This window comes from Anolis sagrei, chromosome 7 (genome assembly GCF_037176765.1).
Source record: "Anolis sagrei isolate rAnoSag1 chromosome 7, rAnoSag1.mat, whole genome shotgun sequence".
NCBI lineage: Eukaryota > Metazoa > Chordata > Lepidosauria > Squamata > Dactyloidae > Anolis > Anolis sagrei.
In genome coordinates this window covers 25647572-25662215 of record NC_090027.1, presented here as the reverse complement: position 1 = coordinate 25662215, position 14644 = coordinate 25647572, and the positions used below count along the sequence as shown (strand labels likewise).

The window sequence follows — 14644 nt, the reverse complement described above, 5'->3', positions numbered from 1 at the left end:
AATAATAATAATCCTTTATTTATACCCCGCTACCATCTCCCGCAGAACTTGGTGCGGCTTACAAAAGGCCCAAATACATCATAAAACAAACAATAACAAAACAACAATAATTAACTCATAAAAAGCAAAACAATACAATAATAACACGACACATTTTAAAAACATGTGACAGGGCCAAATGTAAAGAATTTAAAAATTTAAAATCCTGAGCAAGTCCAAGGGAAATAGGAGGAATGTTTTGGGATTGGTGGACATGCAGACAGTTCTAAGTCTCTCACAAAGTGCATTAAGGACATATTGCTTAGGATTCCTTATTCTGGGAAGGCACACTGGAACATCCACGTTTTCAAGCTCCTTGTAAAGACTGCCAATGTTGGGGCCTGCCTGATGTCCTTGGGGAGGGAGTTCCAGAGTCGTAGGGACACCACCGAGAAGGCCCTGTCCTTCGTTCCCGCAAATCGCGCCTGCAAAGCAGGTGGGATCGTGAGCAGGGCCTCTCCAGATGAATGAAGAGATCGTGTGGGTTCGTATACAGAAATGTGGTCACGCATCCAATGCCAAAACATTGGCATTACAGTATGGCACTCATTCAGAATGCTTTAGAAACCTGCTTTGCCTTTCAAAAAAGGAGAAACAATATTTGCTATTTTAAAAGCAGCTATTTTGCCATCGGCAGCACAATAAATCCAATCGCATGGGTGGAGAATGGCCTCCCAATGGGGTCTGGGATATGCAACATGGCTCTCCAAAGCGGCATATCCATGTTTCAGAAAAACATGATCTATATAGAAAGAAGCGTCACAGCCTTGAGCAGAAACAATGAATATTTTAAATTGTTGAGACTAAGATGAAATCATGTGCGGCACTTAAAAAAAAAGGAATGTAAGTTTGAAAGCATTTTACTGTTCCAGAAAAGATGTGTTTTAATCTTTCTAGTCACTCTGGGTTTCCTGTGCAGGAAGGCAGGCTATAAATAGGGCAAGCAGGCATGAGAGCTGAATGGGAAAGGAGCATTTCCTGGATTGTAGATTATATGCACCGCATATAGCTTGAATATTCCAGCTATGTCCTTTTGGCTTTTGGGTGACGTTCAACCACCGACAAATGGAAATGCAATTATATTCATTTTCCTCCATTTGGTTTAGATATTTTGATAAGCACTAATGCAAAGAGATATTCGCCTATTGCCTAATAGAAGGGCCCAAGCTAGTCTGCGATTGCCAATTTATGACAAGATTAACAATTCAGATAGGAATAGTTATGTAGACTCCAGAACAGGCATGGGCAAAGTTCAGCCCTCCAAGTGTTTTGGACTCCAATGCCCACAATTCCTCACAGTCTGCTCCAGAAGGAAATAATTATATCTATATTGTATTGTCGAAGGCTTTCATGGCCAGAATCACTGGGTTGTTGTAGGTTTTTTCGGGCTATGTGGCCATGTTCTAAAGGCATTTTCTCCTGACGTTTCGCCTGCATCTATGGCAAGCATCCTCAGAGATACTGAGGTCTGTTGGAACTAGGAAAATGGGTTTATATATCTGTGGAATGACCAGGGTGAGACAAAGGACTCTTGTCTGTTGGAGCTAGGTGTGCATGTTTCAACTGATCACCTTGATTAGCACTTGATTGCCTGGCAGTGCCTGGAGCAATCTTTTGTTGAGAGGTGATTAGATGTCCTTGTTTGTTTCCTCTCTGTTGTTGTGCTGTTCTAATTTTAGAGTTTTTTAAATACTGTTAGCCAGATTTTGTTCACAATAGTATGTAACTATTGTTTATAGCTATAGTGTTGTGGCTCAATCTGAGCCTGAGCTTTCTGAGCCTGAGTTTCCTCAGGACGACGAGGATGATGGGTTACAGATTTCTAAATATGTCCCTGTTGTTGAGGCAGACAGTGTTGATACTGAAGACGAGGCGGCGTTTCAGTTTCCCAGGGAAAGGAATGTTGTTTTAGAAGATGGTCATGATTTGAATGATTTGAATGATACTTCACAGCTGCCAGTGGAGGAGTCGACTGCTCCATCTGTGACCTCAATGCCTGTCGATTCCCAGGCTGGCCAGTCCCAGGATAATGAGTTATTCGGCCTTGAAGGTGAGGGAGATTTAGTTAAGGAGGGCCGTTTGCAATTAAGAGTACGATGAAGTGCTCGGCTTGCTAACAAATGGGAGGTTCGAGGTCAACGTAATGCTTTCATGCTAGGAAAGCATATTCAACGATCTGACTGAAGTCAACCCTCTGTCAGTGCAACTTTGCTTACACCCTGTTAACTTCTCTGGAATTGCCTCGGCTTTTGGAGAGAGCTTTTGGCTCTTTGGGACTTGGGTTTTGATCTTGGTTTCTGGGGACTCTGTCATGCTGCCATGGATTCTTGTTCGACCAACGCTTGTGGATTATACTTCATGTTATTTGCCTTTGGACCTTGGAAACTCTGCCTTTGCATTTAAGACTCTGTTTTGGCTATTGAACTTTTGCAACCTTATTTCTATGTTTATGATTTTGCTTTTTCTTCAATAAACTACAAAACCTACAGCCTTGGTGTGTGGTGGTGTTCTGAGCAAGGTGAATCTATCCTGAGTTGCGACATATAGGTCCTCACAGTGTAGAACATTATTTATTTATTTATTTATTACATTTCTATCCCGCCCTTCTCCCCACAAGGGGACTCAGGGCAGCCTTACATAAGCATCCAATTATGCTGTTCACATATATAGCAATAAAATCACAATTAAAACAATAAAATCCTTTTAAAACATTATACAAATTCAACAATAAATTCATTTACCTTTAAATAAATTTACTTTTAAGGCCTTGCATGGCCTGGGGCTGATGTACCTGAGGGACCGCCTCACCCCCTACCAATCCCAGAGATCCCTCCATTCTGAGGACCAAAATCTATTGGAAATTCCCAGTGTCAAGACCTTGCGTCTAACAGCAACCAGATGCAGAGCCTTTACAGCAGTGGCACCATCACTCTGGAATACTCTGCCACCTGAAGTCTGTGCCTTGCGGGACTTATCAGCTTTCCACAGGGCATGTAAGACATATCTGTTTCGACAGGCCTTTGATCTCTGATATTGTTGTTTTTAAATTGTTTTAAATTGTGTTAGATTTTAGCCTGTTCTTGTAAGCCGCTCCGAGCCCCAGGGGAGTGGCGGCATATAAGTTTGAATGATAAATAAATAAATAAATAAATGTGCCAATACGTCAAAGCCAAGCCGGAAGAATCCAATGTTGCGATGTCCAAAAAAAAAATAAAGAAACACAACATACAGAAAACTGGAGGTCAACTGTGACCAGCAGTGCTGCAGAATTCGAAAAGGCACGAATGGAGGGTGAAAGGGAGAAATGTAACAAGAGGAAGGCACGTCAAACCAACCCTGACCAGGACTGCCTTCCACCTGGAAACCGATGTCCTCACCGTGGGAGAACATGTGGATCAAGAATAAGGCTTCACAGACACCTATGTACCCACTGTCAAGAAACTACACTTGGAGGACCCCCATCGAGGATCACCTAAGTAATTAAGTACAGAATGCAAATAAAAAGTAACTAATTAATATGACATATTATTTACCTTCATCTAACAAAACCCATATCTTAAAAAACTGAGTAAAATTTTTGACAAAACTTTCGCTTTAAGTACAAAAGACAGAATAACCTCTTCTCCATATTGTAACATAAACAGCTTAAATAAGGAAACAAACCTAAGTGTTTCTATTGCTTGCTTATGATAAGCTTGTGATAAGTTTATCGCCTCTTGGCGTGGTTCCCATTACCAGATAATTGCCTAATGCATAAAGATCAGTGGCCCATGATGAACAACGCTAATGTATCGCTGAATATGTGAAACCAGGAAAGATCGGCGCAGCTAGTAACAGTGCCATTGTTGCTCCTGGCTTCTGAGACAAGGAAAAGCAGAAAAGAAAACAACCTGTATGAACAGGTGTCACAAACAAACAAATACTCTAGCTCCAGAGTAATTTCACACTGAGACTGTTTGTGTCTGCGCGTGTGCCTTTAAATCACTTGTTGATTTATGGTGAAACCACAAACTGCCACTGCCCAGGCTTCAGAGGGAGAGAAGAAGAGGCAGGCACAGCAACATGCGTAGATCCAAATGCAGATGAAATATCTTCACTCCAATCCAACTGCCACTGCCTTGACCACAAAAAAGAGATATCTTCTCTCCAATCCAACTGCCACTGCCTTGACCACAAAAAAGAGAGAAGAGGCAGGCACAGCTCCAACATGCCTAAATCCAGAAGTAAATTAAAGGTCTCCTCTCTAACTCAACTGCCACTGCCCTGACTAGAGGCAGAGAAGAAGAGGCAGGCACAGCCGACATGTGTAGATCCAGAAGTAGATTAAATATCTTATCTCTGGCCCAACTGCCACTGCCCTGACCAAAGAAGGAGAGAAGAGGCAGAAATAACTTTCTCATGTCTAAACCCAGAAGGAGATTAAAGGTCTTCTCTCAACTGTCACTGCCCTGACTAGAGGAAGAGAAGAAGAGGCAGGCACAGCCAACATGCGTAGATCCAGTTGCAGATGAAATATCTTCTCTCCAATCCAACTGCCACTGCCTTGACCACAAAAAAGAAAGAAGAGGCAGAAATAGCTCTCTCATGCCTAAATCCAGAAGTAGATTAAAGGTCTCCTCTTTAGCTCAACTGCCACTGCCCTGGCTAGAGGCAGAGAAGAAGCAGCAGTCACAGCCAACATGTGTAGATCCAGAGGCAGAGGAAATATCTTTTCTCCAGCCTAACTGCTACTGCCCTGACCATAGAAAGAGATAAAAAGCAGAAATAGCTCTCTCATGCCTAAATCCAGAAGTAGATTAAAGATCTTCTCTTTAGCTCAACTGCCACTGCCCTGACTAGAATCAGAGAAGAAGCAGCAGGCACAGCTAACATGCGTAGATCCAGAGACAGAGAAAATATCTTTTCTCCAGCCCAACTGCCACTGCCCTGACCACAGAAAGAGAGAAAAGGCAGACATAGCTCTCTCATGCCTAAATCCAGAAAGGCCTTCCTTCCAGCCCAACTGTCACTGCCCTGACCACAGAAGGAGAGATGGGGCAGACATAGCTCTCTCATGCCTGAACTCAGAAGCAGTTGGAAGGCTCTCTGTTTATACCAACTGCCACTGCCCTGACTATAGGGGGAGAGCAGAGGCAGGCACAGCTCCAACATGACTAAATCCAGGAGCAGATGAAATGCTTTCCTTCCAGCCCAACTGCCACTGCCCTGACTATAGGGGGAGAGAAGAGGCAGGCACAGCTCCAACATGACTAAATCCAGGAGCAGGTGAAAGTTTTCCTTCCAGCCCAACTGCCACTGCCCTGACTATAGGGGGAGAGAAGAGGCAGACATAGCCCTCTCATGCCTGAACTTATAAGTAGTTGGAAGGTTTTCTATTTATACCAACTGCCACTGCCCTGACTATAGGGGGAGAGAAGAGGCAGGCACAGCTCCAACATGACCAAATCCAGGACCAGATGAAAGATCTTCCTTCCAGCCCAATTGCCACTGCCCTGACCACAGAAGGAGAGAAAAGGCAGACATAGCTCCTGGGTTCAGAAGCATATGAAAGGTCCTCCACCTATCCCAACTGCCACTTCCCTGACTAGAGTGAGGCAAGAAGAGGCAGACACAGCTCCAACATGTGTAGATCCAGAAGCAGATGAAAGGTCCTCCTTCCATTCCATCCCTGGCCATGGTGGAAGAGAAGCAGAGGCAATATCTCCTAGACTTCATTTCCTGCCTCTCTGCAAGACTCTTTATTTAAATTATAAGCCTGAGAGCAGGGAACTGTCAAATTAACCATTTGTAAGCTTCTCTGGAAGCTTTTGTGGTCAAACATCAGGATATAAATATTCTAAATAAATAAATAGCTTCCAAAACCAGACAGAACCGGGTGCCTTTAGTATATTTAGCTTCCAAGACCTGACAGATTCGGATGCCTTTAGGGTATTTAGGCCATTAAGACAGTGCGATCCAACAAAAGCAAACGAAGAATAGATCAGCAAGGGGGAAATGGATTATTTCTCCTTCTCTGTCATGCGGCACAGATACCACAGAATTCAGAAGCAAGGATTGAGGAGCTGACTCAAAATTGGAACAAATATTATATGTCATCACATTCAATAGAAGCCAATTCTAAAATTCTCTAAGTATCAGATCTTTATTTTTAAAGGAACACCTTCTCAGAGTTTGCTTCTCTACTTCAATATAAGATAAAGTCCCAATTATTATTTTTTAATTATTTTTTATTTATTTATTTACTGTATTTGTTTATCGGCAACTCAAGGCGGTTTCCAACAAATCAGTATACATAAAACATAATATAGATTAAAAACATTAAACAGTATAAAACATCCCACAGGATGGTAAAACATCAAAAAGCATCTGGCAATCCCCTGGGTAACATCCTTGCAGACAGTCAATTCTCTCATACCAGAAGCGACTTGCAGTTTCCCCTGATATGGAAAAAAAACCCACCCAAACACATCTTTGATGGTGGTGGGATGAAGGCAAGGCTTTATTCCCCAAAACATTTGAAAAGTTGATCAGAAGCAGATATAGTTGGTCAGAATCTGTCCCAAGCCGTATACTTTTAAAGGCCATAAAGCAGCGTTTCTCAACCTGGAGGTCGGGACCCCTAAGGGGGTCACGAGAGAGCATCAGAGGGGTCACCAAAGGCCATCAGAAAACACAGTACTTTCTGTTGGTCGTGGGGATTATGTGTGGGAAGTCTGGCCCAATTCTATCATTGGTGGGGCTCAGAATGGTCGTTGTGAACTAGAAATCCCAGCAACTACAATTCCCAGTTTCCTCAAACTCCACCAGTGTTCACACTTTGGCCTATTAAGTATTTGTGCCAAGTTTGGTCCGGATCCATCATTGTTTCAGTCCACAGTGCTCTCTGGATGTAGGTGAACTACAACTCGTATACTCAAGGTCAATGTTCACCAAACCCTTCCAGTATTTTCTGTTGGTCATGGGTGTTCTGCGTGCCAAGTGTGGTTCAATTCCATCATTGGTGGAGTTCAGAATTCTCTTTGATTGTGGGTGAACTATAAATCCCAGCAACTACAACTCCCAAATGACAAAATCAATCTCCTCCCAACCCCACCAGTATTCAAATTTGGGCATATTGGATATTTGTGCCATTGGTATGGTGAATAAAAATTCATCCTGCATTATCAGATGTTTAACAGTAGCACAATTACAGTTATGAAGTAGCAACAAAAATAATTTTATGGTTGGGGGTCACCACAACCTGAGGAACTGTATTAAGTGGTCGTGGCATCAGGAAGGTTGAGAATGCTTTGAATCGTGGTTGGAAATGGACTGCTATCCATTCAAGCCAGGGCTCCTGGAGACTATACTCTGTCAACATCTGGACATCCACATTTAGATGAGCGGAAGCCACAGATTTTTACTTTCTCTTTGGTGGTCTTTGGACCCAACTGTATAGCACAGATCCAAAGCAGAGGATACACATCCTGCTCCACCTCAAAGGTTGCCACAGACGCAGCTCGCCTGGCAATTGCACCTCCTGGCCTTGGAAGAACTGAACTTTATATGCACAAAGAGGCACATTTTTCCAAATACTTCACAAAGAACGACCCATAGCACAATGACAACTAGTTCTGGGTCAAACTGAGGCTCAGAGACACAGAAAGAGAATTTGGAAACTTAATTCCAAGCCGCACTAAAGGCACTTGTCTTCTGTGGATGGCAAGCACTGAGGAAGGCAGAAGATTAATGGCTCCAAGTAATGAGCTACCCACATCAAAAAGTAATATCAGACTATAAATCCTCCCCTCTCCACCAGTTAAAAAAGTCTCCAAGGAACAGCTCTTCATTCTTTCCATCTCTTGCATTTATCCACTTGAATGAATGCACAAACTCCAAAAGCCCCCAAGTTGCTATTTCCCCAATGCATCCCACAGAAACCACACATCTCCCGTTGCTTCTTTCCTCTCCTTCATCAATAATATCAGTGACCCATTTGGTCTCAAACTCAGCAAACCAATGGACATGCCCTCCAATGAAGAGCAGACTATTAAAACAGAATAAAATTAAACCATCCAAACCTCAACTCTTAAAAATAAGTCATTGGCCTTCAAGTTAAAGACACAGCTATAAAATGAACGCAATGGCAATCATGTCTCCCTGATTATTAGTCAAGTGGTCCCAGCAAACTACAAATATATGTTTTAAAGCAATGTTTGTCAACCTGGGGGTCACAAACCAGAGGGGTTGCCAAAAAACATCAGAAAACATAGTATTTTCTGTTGGTCATTTGGGTTCTGTGTGGGAAATCTGACTCAATTCTATCATTAGTTAAGTTCAGAATGCTCTTTGATTGTAGGTGAACTATAAATCCCAGCAGCAACAACTCCAAAATGTCGAGTCCTGCTTTCTCCCAAACGCCACCAGTGGTCAATGTCCACCAAACTCTTCCAATATTTTCTGTTGGTTATAGGAGTTCTGTGGGCCACGTCTGGTTCAATTCCATCATTGTTGGAGTTCAGAATGCTCTTTGATTGTAGGTGAACTATAAATCCCAGCAACAACAACTCCAAAATGTTGAGGCCTATTTTCCCCCAAACTCCACCAGTGGTCAATGCCCACCAAACTCTTCCAATATTTTCAGTTGGTCATGGGAGTTCTGTTGGCCACGTCTGGTTCAATTCCATCGTTGGTGGAGTCAGAATGCGCTTTGATTGTAGGTGAACTATAAATCCCAGCAACAACAACTCCAAAATGTCGAGGCCTATTTTCCCCCAAACTCCACCAGTGGACAATGCCCAGCAAACTCTTCCAATATTTTCTGTTAGTCATGGAAGTTCTGTGGGCCACGTCTGGTTCAATTATATCGTTGGTGGAGTCAGAATGCTCTTTGATTGTAGGTGAACTATAAATCCCAGCAACAACAACTCCAATATGTCGAGGCCTATATTCCCCCAAACTCTACCAGTGGTCAATGCCCATCAAACTCTTCCAATATTTTCTGTTAGTCATGGAAGTTCTGTGGGCCACGTCTGGTTCAATTATATCGTTGGTGGAGTCAGAATGCTCTTTGATTGTAGGTGAACTATAAATCCCAGCAACTACAACTCCCAAATGACAAAATCAATCCTCTTCCCAACCCTACCAGTATTCAAATGTGGGCGTATTGGGTATTTGTGCCAAATTTGGTCCAGTGAATGAAAATCCATCCTGCATATCAGATATTTACATTGCAATTCACAACAGTAGCAAAATTACAGTTATGAAGTAGCAACGAAAATAATGTTATGGTTGGGGGTCACCACAACATGAGGAACTGTATTGAGGGGTCGTGGCATTAGGAAGGTTGGGAAACACTGGTTTAAAGGAAGAAGAATAGCCAATAGGACAGCTCAAAGCTTTTCTGCCAATACAGAAGCTCAGTATTAGCACCAAGAAGAATCAGGCCAGCAATGGCATTTCCCTTAAAACATATAGTATCAACTAGGAAGCCTTTCAAAACATTTGCCTAAACACACAAATTGTCTAAGCATGTCGAATATCAGAAAATTACACTCTGTGTGGTGCTACCACACCAAATGTTATCTGAGGATTTCGGAGCCTTGTGCACCATCAGAAAGACCTCTTTGCATGACTTTCAGCATCAATAACAAAGAAAGGGATCTCTTAAGCACAGACCCATGCCTATTGGAGATGGCCAAACTTCCAAAAAAAATATCCATCTACGAGAAAGTTGAAAATTAAAATAGTGATGTATTATTGTAATTCTGCACAAATATTATAGAAGCAAAGCCGGTCTTTGTTGAGGTGGTCTCTCAGGTATAGTCAGACAGTGTTATGTTGGATAAAGCTCACATGCAAACCTATGCACATACACACACAACATTTCCAGGGTTGGTGCAGAATTAAAAACAATCATAGAATGATAGAGTTAGAAGAGACCTCATGGGTCACCCAGTCAAACCCCCTGCCAAAAAGCAGGAACATCGCATTCAAAGCACCCCCGAAAGATGGCCATCCAGCCTCTGTTTAATAGCTTCCAAAGAAGGAGCCTCCACCACACTCCGGGGCAGAGAGTTCCACTGCTGAATGGCTCTCACAGTCAGGAAGTTCTTCCTCATGTTCAGCCGGAATCTCCTTTCAATGCCAAACCATTGCCCGTAAAACTGAGGCAGAATACTTTCTGACAATTTGCAAAGGATCCACCTTTTCCCATGATGGGAAGCAAGTGCTATAGAGCCTGTCTTCCTCACACACAAACCAACCCCTTGAAAGCCTGCCAAGGGAAGGCCGACCTGGAGAGTTCAGGAGTGAGGCAGGTCTGGGAGAGAAGGAGACTCATCTGGAGGTGGATCCCAGACAGGATCAGATAGCAAGACACACCGGCGGCAGAGGAGAGAGAGGAAGGCGCTGCCTTATAAGCTGCCAGAGAATTGGTCCATTGAGCTCAACGTTAGTCTCAGCTTCTGGCCCTCCGGACATTTCCAGCCCCAAACCCCAGAAGCCACAGCCAAGCATGGCCAAAGCTCAGAGATTTCTGGGAATGGAACTGTAAAGCATCCTGAGGCTCCCCCAGGCTGAGAAGCACCACTATACAGTACACCATCCCTGCCTAAACTGGGGTTCTCCTCAGCTGGCATACTAAGGCCATCCCATCCAACTCCCTTCACCAGGGCAAGAAAACGTAATCAGAGCCCTCCTGACAAAGAGCCATCCAGCCACAGATATAGATAGATAGATATGATTCTCACACATACACAGATATAGCATCACAAATTTGAAAGGGACCCCTAAAGAAGGACAATTATATGTTGTATGTTCCAGAGTAGGCAAACCAGACACTTTCCACACTGACAAAGAAACAGCAAGAAATACTGTTTACCCACAAGCATAAAGACATTACATATATTAGAAACCAACACTTTCTCATCACTATATTTTCCAGATCACCAGACTGGGCCACAGCAACGCCTGGCAAGGGACGGCTAGTAATATCATAGATTTGGAAGGGACCCCCAAAGACCATACAGTCCAGCCCCGTTCTTAACTCTTAGTAGTTAGTAAGTCGGGTGTTTGTAACTTGGTGATGGCCTGCATATATATAGGTATAATATCGCAGATTTGGAAGAAATCATCCAAAACCATCCAGGTCAGCGTGTTCTTAACTCTGAGTAGTTAGTAAATCAGATGTTTGTAACTGGGTGACAGCCTGTACTTCTGGAAGGCACGAGCTTTGGACAAGGCAAAACCTTCCTGATCAACGAGAGGTCTATACCAGATCTCTTCAGTCTGGAATCGAACCTGGGACCTTTTCCCACAATTCCTAACAACCTGCCGGCTGGAGGGTCCAACCTTACTCAAAACTGTCCTAGAAGGGAAGAGATGTTGGACAGTGGGACATGCTGCCTGGGAGTGTGAGGGGAGTCTCCTTCCTTTTTAAGCCAGGTGGCTGGCCATCTGTCGGGAGTGCTTCGATTGTGCATTCCAGGGTGGCAATGGGGTTGGACTGGATGGCCCTTGGGGGATGTCTTCCTAGTTGCTGCCTGGGAGTGTGAGAAGAGTCTCCTTCCTTTTTAAGCCAGACGGCTGGTCATCTGTCAGGGATGCTTCGATTGTGCATTCCAAGGTGCCAAATTGGTTGGACTGGATGGCCCTTGGGGGATCTCTTCCTAGTTGCTGCATGGGAGTCTGAGAGGAGTCTCCTTCCTTTTTAAGCCAGATGGCTGGCCATCTGTCGGGAGTGCTTCGATTGTGCATTCCAAGGTGGCAATGGGGCTGGACTGGACGGCCCTTGGGGGATCTCTTCCTAGTTGCTGCCTGGGAGTGTGAGAGGAGTCTCCTTCCTTTTTAAACCAGATGGCTGGCCATTTGTCGGGAGTGCTTTGTTCCAGGGTGGCAATGGGGTTGGACAGGATGGCCCTTGGGGGATTTCTTCCTAGTTGTTGCCTGGGAGTGTGAAAGGAGTCTCCTTCCTTTTTATGCCAGATAGCTGGCCATCTGTCAGGAGTGCTTCGATTGTGCGTTCCAGGGTGGCAATGGGGTTGGACAGGATGGCCCTTGGGGGATCTCTTCCTATGCTGCCTGGGAGTGTGAGGAGAGTCTCCTTCCTTTTTAAGCCAGATGACTGGCCATCTGTCGGGAGTGCTTCGATTGTGCATTCCAGGGTGGCAATGGGGTTGGACTGGATGGTCCTTGGGGGATCTCTTCCTATGCTGCCTGGAAGTGTGTGGGGAGTCTCCTTCCTTTCTAAGCCAGATATCTGGCCATCTGTCGGGATCTCTTCCTTGTTGTACAGTGGAGCATGCTGCCTAGGAGTGTGAGGGGAGTCTCCTTTTTTAAGCCAGACGGCTGGTCATCTGTCAGGAGTGCTTCGATTGTGCGTTCCAGGGTGGCAATGGGGTTGGACTGAATGGCCCTTGGGGGATCTCTTCCTATGCTGCCTGGAAGTGTGTGGGGAGTCTCCTTCCTTTCTAAGCCAGATATCTGGCCATCTGTCGGGATCTCTTCCTAGTTGTACAGTGGAGCATGCTGCCTAGGAGTGTGAGGGGAGTCTCCTTCCTTTTTATGGCAGACGGCTGGCCATCTGTCTGGAGTGCTTCGATTGTGCGTTCCAGGGTGGCAATGGGGTTGGACTGAATGGCCCTTGGGGGATCTCTTCCTATGCTGCCTGGAAGTGTGTGGGGAGTCTCCTTCCTTTCTAAGCCAGATATCTGGCCATCTGTCGGGATCTCTTCCTAGTTGTACAGTGGAGCATGCTGCCTAGGAGTGTGAGGGGAGTCTCCTTCCTTTTTATGGCAGACGGCTGGCCATCTGTCAGGAGTGCTTCGATTGTGCGTTCCAGGGTGGCAATGGGGTTGGAATGGATGGCCCTTTAGGGTCTCTTCCAACATCCTATGCAGTTCTCAGCAATGGAAGCAAATCAGGGGAAGCGTTTTGAAAAGCCAAGGACAAAGTGGGAGGGCGAATTGGGAAGGGGGGGGGGGGCTTCTCCTGCCAAATCAGGGCCAGCTGACGCCAAGCCTGTAAGCCTGGGTTTGGATTTCCAAATTGGAGACACAGGGAAGGCTCAAGGAGGGCTGGAGAGGGAGGAGAGCAGGAGACACACAAAGGAGCCACAAGTTGAGACCCAGGAGGAGGAAGAGGAGGAGGAGGCTGCCTTCCAGGAGGGGCAAGAGACCCCCCAGCCCACACACCCGGGCTGCAGAGCAACTCACCCTCCGCTGCGACGAGCAATGGGCTTGCCACGAGCTGCGATTCCAAAGCGCATCCACCTCGGGTCTGGTTGCAGAGACAGAGGGAGAGAGGAATGGGGAGGATGTGAGTGCCAAGGGTCGCCTTGCAGCTGCAGCAGCCAAGGAAGCAAATAAGGAGGGAAGGGAAGAGGAGAGGAGAGGAGGGAGGGTCAGGCTGCAAAAGGAGAATCCCCGGCTCAAGTTAGCGGAGGGAGGGAGGGGCCAGTGGGCCCGCCCCCGCCCCGGACACGCATGCGCACTGGAGGAACCAAGGGGAGGGGGAAACAGAGGGCTCAGGGACAGACCCATCCACACTGGTATCTTCTGCCTGGATCTGCACTGTCATATATCTTGACACATATAATGCATGATATGGGTCCACACTAGAGGCTTATTATTATCTATCTATCTATCTATCTATCTATCTATCTATCTATCCATCCATCTATCTATATAAATAAAAATGTAATATTCGTTTGTGGGATTAACAGAACTCCAAAACAGCTGGACGAATTGCCCCCAAATTTGGCCACAAGACACCTACTAACCCAAGGAGTGACCATCACTCAACAAATTGAGTTTGTCATTTGGGAGTTGTAGTTGCTGGGATTTATAGTTATCCTACAATCACAGAGCATTCTGACCTCCACTAATGATGGAATTGAACCAAATGTGGCACTGCCCCGGAGTGTGGTGGAGGCTCCTTCTTTGGAAGCTTTTAAACAGAGGCTAGATGGCCATCTGTCAGGGGTGATTTGAATGCAACATTCCTGCTTCTTGGCAGGGGGTTGGACTGGATGGCCCATGAGGTCTCTTCCAACTCTATGATTCTATGACATGATGGATCTGGACCAAACTTGGCACAAATATTCCATATGCCCAACTAGAAACACAGATGGAGCTTGGGGAAAATAGACCTTGGCATTTGGGAGTTGCAGTTACAACTCCTGGGAGTGTGCAGTTACAACTCCTGGGAGTGTGAGAAGAGTCTTCTTCCTTTTTAAACCAGATGGCTGGCCATCTGTCAGGAGTGCTTTGATTGTGCATTCCAGGGTGGCAATGGGGTTAGACTGGATGGTCCTTGGGGGATCTCTTCCTAGTTGGACAGTGGAACATGCTGCCTAGGAGTGTGAGGGGAGTCTCCTTCCTTTTTAAACCAGATGGCTGGCCGAATGTCAAGGTCTATTTCCCCCAAACTCCATCTGTGTTCACATTTGGGCATATGGAATATTTGTGCCAAGTTTGGTCCAGACCTATCATTCTTTGAGTCCACCGTGCTCTCTGGATGTAGGTGAACTACAACTCCCAAACCCAACGTCAATGCTCACCAAACCCTTCTAATATTTTCTGTTGGTCATGGGAGTTCTGTGTGCCACATTTGGTTCAATTCCATC

The 14644-nt window shown here is 45.3% G+C and overlaps 1 protein-coding gene across 5 annotated transcripts in view; it reads right to left on the bottom strand.

Annotated features, from left to right (window-relative positions):
- Window positions 1-13471, bottom strand: part of ST3GAL4 (ST3 beta-galactoside alpha-2,3-sialyltransferase 4) — a 176764-nt gene extending 163293 nt beyond the window's left edge. For 2 of the 5 annotated variants that reach the window (XM_060787110.2, XM_060787117.2), the window contains exon 1: window positions 13233-13471. The gene's annotated coding sequence lies outside the window, so the exon portion shown is untranslated. The remainder of the gene's footprint in view (window positions 1-13232) is intronic. The other 3 variants (XM_060787114.2, XM_060787116.2, XM_060787113.2) reach the window with 2 other exon arrangements.
- Between the last annotated feature and the right edge of the window lie 1173 nt (window positions 13472-14644).